This window comes from Spermophilus citellus (genome assembly GCF_964194105.1).
Source record: "Spermophilus citellus genome assembly, chromosome: 7".
In the NCBI taxonomy this organism is placed as follows: Eukaryota; Metazoa; Chordata; class Mammalia; order Rodentia; family Sciuridae; genus Spermophilus; species Spermophilus citellus.
The window spans coordinates 78178690-78185540 of record NC_138188.1 but is presented as its reverse complement, the minus strand read 5'-3'; the positions used below and the strand labels follow the sequence as shown (position 1 = coordinate 78185540).

The following is a 6851-nucleotide window of genomic DNA, read 5'->3' as shown; positions in this document are numbered from 1 at the left end:
CTGCGCTGTAGATTTGAATCATACTCCTCCAATACTAAGGACAGATAGACAATGTCTGAGCCTCTCTTCTTCTCCAGCCTGCTAACCTGTTTTCTTGCTATACATAACCAGTGTCTTATGGAGCTATGTGGCAGGGTTAGAAAAGGCGGTATTACTCCAGTGTACTCAATTCCCCACGGCACATCAATGTTCTGTCACTAGTTTAGAAGGACTGAATTTGACCTTATTAGCAGCCCCTAACCAGCAATTTGACCTCAGTCAACTCATTAAATGCTTTGAGTCCCAATTTCCTCTTCTGTGAAATGAAACCAACAATTGGTTCCTTTTCTTGTTCACAGAATTGGTGTTCTTCCATAAATCCATTAATCATCCATTCAATTAACATTTATTGAAATTTTATCTGTTTATAAGGCAATGGGGACAAAGATGAAACAGTATATCTGCCCCAGAGGAGCTCCTGATCAGGGATTCAATAACTCCAGTACATAATAACACAATTTTTAAAAAAACATTACTTCATGCCAGTCGAGTTAGCTTTTCTTTTTTAAGAAAAATAAGTGTTGGCAAAGATGTTAATTAACATATATTGACATTTTATCTGCTTATAAAGCTATGGGGACAAAGATGAGACAGTACATATGCCTCAGAGGAGCTCCTGGTCAGGGATTTAATAACTCAAGTGCATAGTAACATGATTTTTAAAACTCCTTACTTCTTACCAATCAGGTTAGCTTAAAAAAAAAAAAAAGTTTTGATAAACATGTGGAGCCATTGGAACCGTTGTGCACTGTTAGTGGCAATATAAAATGGTGCAGTTTCTATGGACTACAGTATGGCCTTTCCGGGAATAGTTAAAAATAGAATTATAGGGGCTGGGGTTGTGGCTCAGTGGTAGAGTGCTCACCTAGCATGCGTGAGGCACTGGGTTCGATCCTCAGCACCGCATAAAAATAAAATAAAGATATTGAGTCCATCTATAACTAGAAAATAAATGTTTAAAAAATCGACTTATCCTGTGATTAATTAATCCCACTTCTAGGTATATACCCAAAGTAGAAATCAGGGACTCTAACAGATACTTACACATCTATGTCCATAGTAACAATGGTCACAATAGCCAAAAAGTAGAAACAATGTGAATGTCTGTCAATGGATGAATGGATAAATAAAATGCGGTATATGCATACAACAAAAGATATTCATCCACAAAGGAGAAATGAAGTTGATACAGTGACAGCACAGATGAACCTCAAAAATTAAATGCTGTGTGAAATAAGCCAGACATGAAAGAACAAATATGGTATTATTCCACTTCTGTGAGGAACTCAGGGTAGAAAAGTATATGGAGACAGAAGGCAGAACACTGGTTGCCAAGGGTGGGGGAGAGGTGGAGCGTGGGGAGGCTGTGTTTCATGGAGACGAGATTTCAGTTTGGGATGATGAAAATGTTCTGAAAGTGGGTTGCACAATACTGTTGATAAACTTAACATTCTGAAAGACATTTATAATAGTTTAAATGGTAAATTCATGTTTATTATACCACAATTTTTTAAAACTTTATAATTACTAAATGCTATACAAATGCAAGGATTTATAATTGTAAAATTGTATAATTGTAAAATCCTTGCATTTGTATAGTATTTTAGTAATTATAATTTTTATCTGTATGGATACTTTTCAATATCATCAATAATGATGAAATAATTTTATGCATACAGCACTTTTTAAAGCATGAATTGATTATAAACACAATCCCTCTACTTCTAATTGAAGTTAACAATCCTTGCATTTGTATAACATTTTAGTAATTATAAAGTTTTTTTTTAAATGTGGTATAATAAACATGAATTTACCATTTAAACTATTATAAGTGTCTTTCAGAGTGTTAAGTTTGTCAACAGTATTATGCAACCCACTTTCAGAACTTTTTCATCATCCCAAACTTAAATCCTGTCTCCATGAAACAGCCCCTGTGGTGTCTCCTTCCTCTAACCCTCTCCCAACTTCCTGGCCAAGCCCAGCTCCGCTCACATGAAGCAGTCAGATTTCATTTTCTCCAAGACCTCTGCAGCCCACCTCCCTTCCCCTTCTCCCTGCAGTCCCTATTTAACACCTCAGTTACACATTAACTATTTATTAGTTAATGAAGATTGTAAATGAATTGAAAGCCTCATGACCTTTGCTTCATTTCTTGGGAGAAATGAGAAACAAGGGCCATTAAACCAAAGATCACATCGAAGGTTTTTATTAGAAATAATAATACACTTATAGAATGATCTGTGAGAGCCAGGAGGGGTCGTCAAGATTATTTAATCCAGTCCTTTGGCCCATAAAGAAACTAACACCCTGAGAAAGGAAGTCATTTATCCTGTATGTTAGAAGAATAAATAGAATTGAAAGTTCAGTTTCCCCAAAGCCAATATTTTTCTAACACCATGCAGGTTTCATTCTAATTATGTTTTATTTAATAATTGGTAAATAGTCTTTAGATGCACTTAAATATAGGCCAAGAATGACCACATAATGGAGGGGAAAGAGCACTTGCTTTGCCAAAGACATAGATCTTCGGTAAGTCACCTTAATGGCTCTGGCCTCCATTCTTTTTGACTATTTCTGTGGTTGGTTTGGGTTGTTTTTCCATCTGTAAAAGAAAGAGATAAATTGGATTACCTTTAAAGTTATATCTGATTTTAGCATTTTATGAACCTACTAGGGAGTCGGCCTAGCCCCTCCAAAGAATTTGCCAGTACTTGATACAGCAAACACTCGTGCCTCTTCTCCCTGCTGCAGCCAGTATGATGTTCTTCTCAGCCTGGGACATATTCCCTCTCCTTTACTCCCTCACTTAAAAAACAAACAAATAAAGAACAACAACAAAACTCTGAGTAGGGCCAGGGATGTTTTTCAGTGGTAAAATATTTGTCTACTATATGCAAGGCCCTGGGTTCAATGGCAAAAAAGAAAATAGAAAAAAAGAAAAACAAAACAAAAACTCTGCTTAAAAATTTCTCTCAGCTCAAAATTGTGTCTTCCCAACTCATTTGATGCCCTTCACTGTACACCTGTTACTTTATTGAAATCATTTATTTTCTTGTCTCTTCCATTAGACTTGGAGGTTACTCAAGCTACGATTGTGGTGCATTTCTCTATCCCATGAGCCTGTTTTTGTGCCTGAGTCATAGCAGGGAGTCAATAGGTGTTGGATAAAATACCCCCAAGAACAAGATTGTATTACAGATTTCATCTGCAGCTGTTAGGGATTTCAAGGATGATTAGAATTTGTGGGTCGGGGGAAATGGCAAATAGTGATAACATCTGCCTAACTAAAGAGATGGGGGTAACCAAGGAGTTAGTGATATCAGTGTTACTCATTTGAATAGGAAGTCCAGTTAGATTCATCTAGCAAGGGTCCTTGCAAAAATTACAGATTCCACCTGTAGCCCCCAGACACTGCTCTCATTCTGAATGTGCAAGTCTGGATTTACCTTTACAGCTAGCTCTTTAATAAATATTTTTATCACATGGATGGAGAGTCATAAAATCTTGGAAGGAACTACTTAGGCAGTAATGGGCAACTGAAAGCTATGTAAATTCTTGAAGAGGAAGAACAATGACACAATGAAAATGAAGTTTTAGGAAGAGTGTAGCTCAGTGATGTGCAAAATAAGTTGTTGGCTGTGTCTCAGAGGCAAGGGCGAGCCCCTAAGAGTGCACCAAAGTGTTCAAGGTGAGGAATTTAGAGCCTTCTTCATGGTGATGGCACCAAAGGTGGAAAACAAACTGACACCAGGAGTCATGATGAAGGGTGAAATGACAGGTTGAATAGAAGGTATGATGGCAGAGGGGAGCTTGAAACAACACCTGTGTTTTAGGGACCCTAGAAAAATAGCAGTTCCCCCCATACGCACGGCATTTCCATCCAGTGACTTCTAGCTCAGCTTGATGGGACTGAGGTGTCTGGGAGGCATCCAGTTTATGATGTTGAATCCATTGGCAATGTGGGCTTGAGTAGGACCAAAGGCCTGGAAGGAAGAGAAAGATGTGGGCGAGTCAGCAGCAGGAGGGAGAGAGGGGGAAGGAGCCTGGGAACCTGAGTTCAGATTTGTAAAATTGATTTTACTTTCTTACATGTGTTCATGTCATAGAATAGCAGGAATAAAGAAAAGTCTTGGTGGAGCTGGGGGTTGTAGCTCAGTGGTAGAGCACTTGCCTAGCACGTGGGAGGCCCTGGGTTCAATCCTCAGCACCACATATAAATAAATAAATGAATAAAATAAAGGTATTGTGTCAGCTACAACTAAAAATATATACATATAAAAGAAAAGAAAAGTCTTGATGGCAAATTGCTTGACAATAATGAGCAATAATAGACTTCTGGCAGATTGGTTTCTAAAATGATATTCTTGTGTTAAACAGCTGAGAAGTGGGGGAAATGGGGGTGAGGGGCAAGTGTCCAAAGGGAGCAGATGAGGATGCATGGACAGAGAAGAAACTTAGAAGGGAATCTAGCACATGTTGCATGTACCTCAGTGGTCCTGCTCACCAAGCAGGGTTGCATTATTATCTTCAAGGGCAGATTCTTCCATTCTTGCCCCTTGGTTATGGTATCATCTGAAAGAAGCAGGAGTTGTCACAGAATGGAACTGGACATCCAAAGTTCTGCTTTTGTAATCACCATGAAATATGGCTTCAGAGAAGAAACGTTCCTTTAAAACACATTATGTCACCATTTCCCCCTTAATGTTCTAAGAGACAGTGGATCCATTTTGAAATGTAAAACAAAGTGCTCAGGGACCAGATGGCTCAAGCCTGTCATCCCAGTGACTAGGGAGGCTGAAGCAGAAAAATTCCAAATTTGAGGCCAGCCTCAGCAACTTAGTGTCTCAAAAAAAAAAAAAAAATTAAAAAGGGGAGCAGGGTTAGGGTTGTAGCTCAATGGTAGAGCACCCCTGAGTTCAATCCCCAGTACAGGAAAAAAAAAAAGAAATCTGGAAGTTGAAACAGAATGCTAGGATCCCACGAGGACACTAGTGCGGGACCCATTAATGCAAGCTGCCAGAGGTGTCATAAACTCGGGTGGTTTCCTAACTACAGTCCTCTGCCTCTGGGTAGATATCCACCAGATATAAATTGCTGTAGGTGCTTCAGTGTTTTTAAATGACTTGAGTACTACCAGTACTTTCTGGTCATTTGCACTATGTATGCTTTATGATTTTCCATGTAAATCCTTGAGAGTCTTTTCTGTGAGCAAAGTAACATACTTTGGAATACCAGCAGGCAATCCTCAGCAAGAGACATAAATTTTCTTCTGTTTTAAAGGAAACAGGAGAGAAAAGAAAGAATAATAGCTTCATGGAGGTGTGAGGGTTATTATTATTTTAAAAATTTGAACTGAAATATAGGCCTCCAGTTTTCAGAGGACTTCCTGTCATTGGAGTTATATCTGTCACACCCCAAAAGGTAAAATGAAGCAGCAGAATATAGACTAATTTCTATAGACTAATTTCCAAACTACAAACTGGGACATGACCTAACAAAGGATTTTTTTCTTCTTCTTCTTCTTCTGAGTTGCAACTATTTTCCTATATCAGATTCCTAAAAATTCCTAAGATCTCTAAGTTCCTATATGATTATTGGATAATAGGATTTATTTCCACTTACCACTGAGTTATTTCTACCATCTCACTCATTTAATCATCGATCCATCCTTAAGCTGACCTGCTGGTTCTCAGGCCCAGTGCTTGGTGAGAGCAGAGGAGGCTGGATGTGTTCTGGTTGCTATGAACACTGAATTGGTGCTGTGGCTCTAGTGATGTCGTGGCTCATGGAAACAGATTGGTACTGACATAGTAACTGTCATTGTTTCAGGATGGTTTATAAAAAGCCAAGAATCTCTTAGCTAAGTATGGTCTTAAGGTAATTTTTGGTAGTCTCATATACTTTTTGTCAAGAAGTATTTTATCCTCTGTCAGTGCATATACTTTATCAGTCTTGTCTTATAACAAGCATAGATAAATAGATACAAAAACCCATTTTAAGAATGACTTATTGAGCTATAAGACGTGTAAACTACATGACTTATTTATAGTTCTCAAATGGGGCTTGCATGCCATTACCTCCAGTAATATTCATCTTAAAATGCCATGTAAGACATTTTTTTAAAATTATAAAATCAGTAGATGTTTCATCCATTTAAGAAAGTCAGACATTGTCAAGGGTGTAAAGTAAAATGTAGAAATTCCTCTCTTTATATTCTGGTTCACTTCTACTCTCCAAATGCAATCCCTGTAATAATATCGTCAGTGTCTTTGCATTTGTTTCTGAAGCACTTATAATTTTACTTGTAGTTTTACACACACATACTCTCTCTCTCACACACACACACACACACACACACACATTTATTTTTTTTAATTTGGACTATCAAGAATTTATTCATGCCTTAAAACAATAAAAATAATTTGCTCTCATATTTTTCCAACACACATTGATTTTTATGCAAGTAGTAATTTGATACATACTGTCTGCATTTTGCTTTTTTAGTTTTTCTTAAAATACCTGGGCTTTGTCATGTTGGCATGTACCAATTGATCTCATTCTTTTTAACAACTGCATGGCATTTCACTATGTATATGTGCCATCATTTTTTTTACAGGTACTTAATTAATTTCCAGTTAATATCTGGTTATCTTTGAAGTTATACTGTTTGAGTGACTGTGAACATTCCTAGAAATGAAATTAGTGAGTCAGGATCATGTGATGTTTTGTTTTATTTGTTTTGTTTTGTTTTGTTTTGTTTTGTTTTGTTTTGGTGGTGCTGGGGACGGAACCCAGGGCCTTGCATTTGCAAG

The 6851-nt window shown here is 37.5% G+C and overlaps 1 protein-coding gene across 8 annotated transcripts in view; it reads left to right on the top strand.

The window, feature by feature from the left end:
* Nucleotides 1–6851, top strand: part of MCF2L2 (MCF.2 cell line derived transforming sequence-like 2) — a 247921-nt gene that overhangs the window by 186975 nt on the left and 54095 nt on the right. The gene's annotated exons all lie outside the window — the stretch shown is intronic.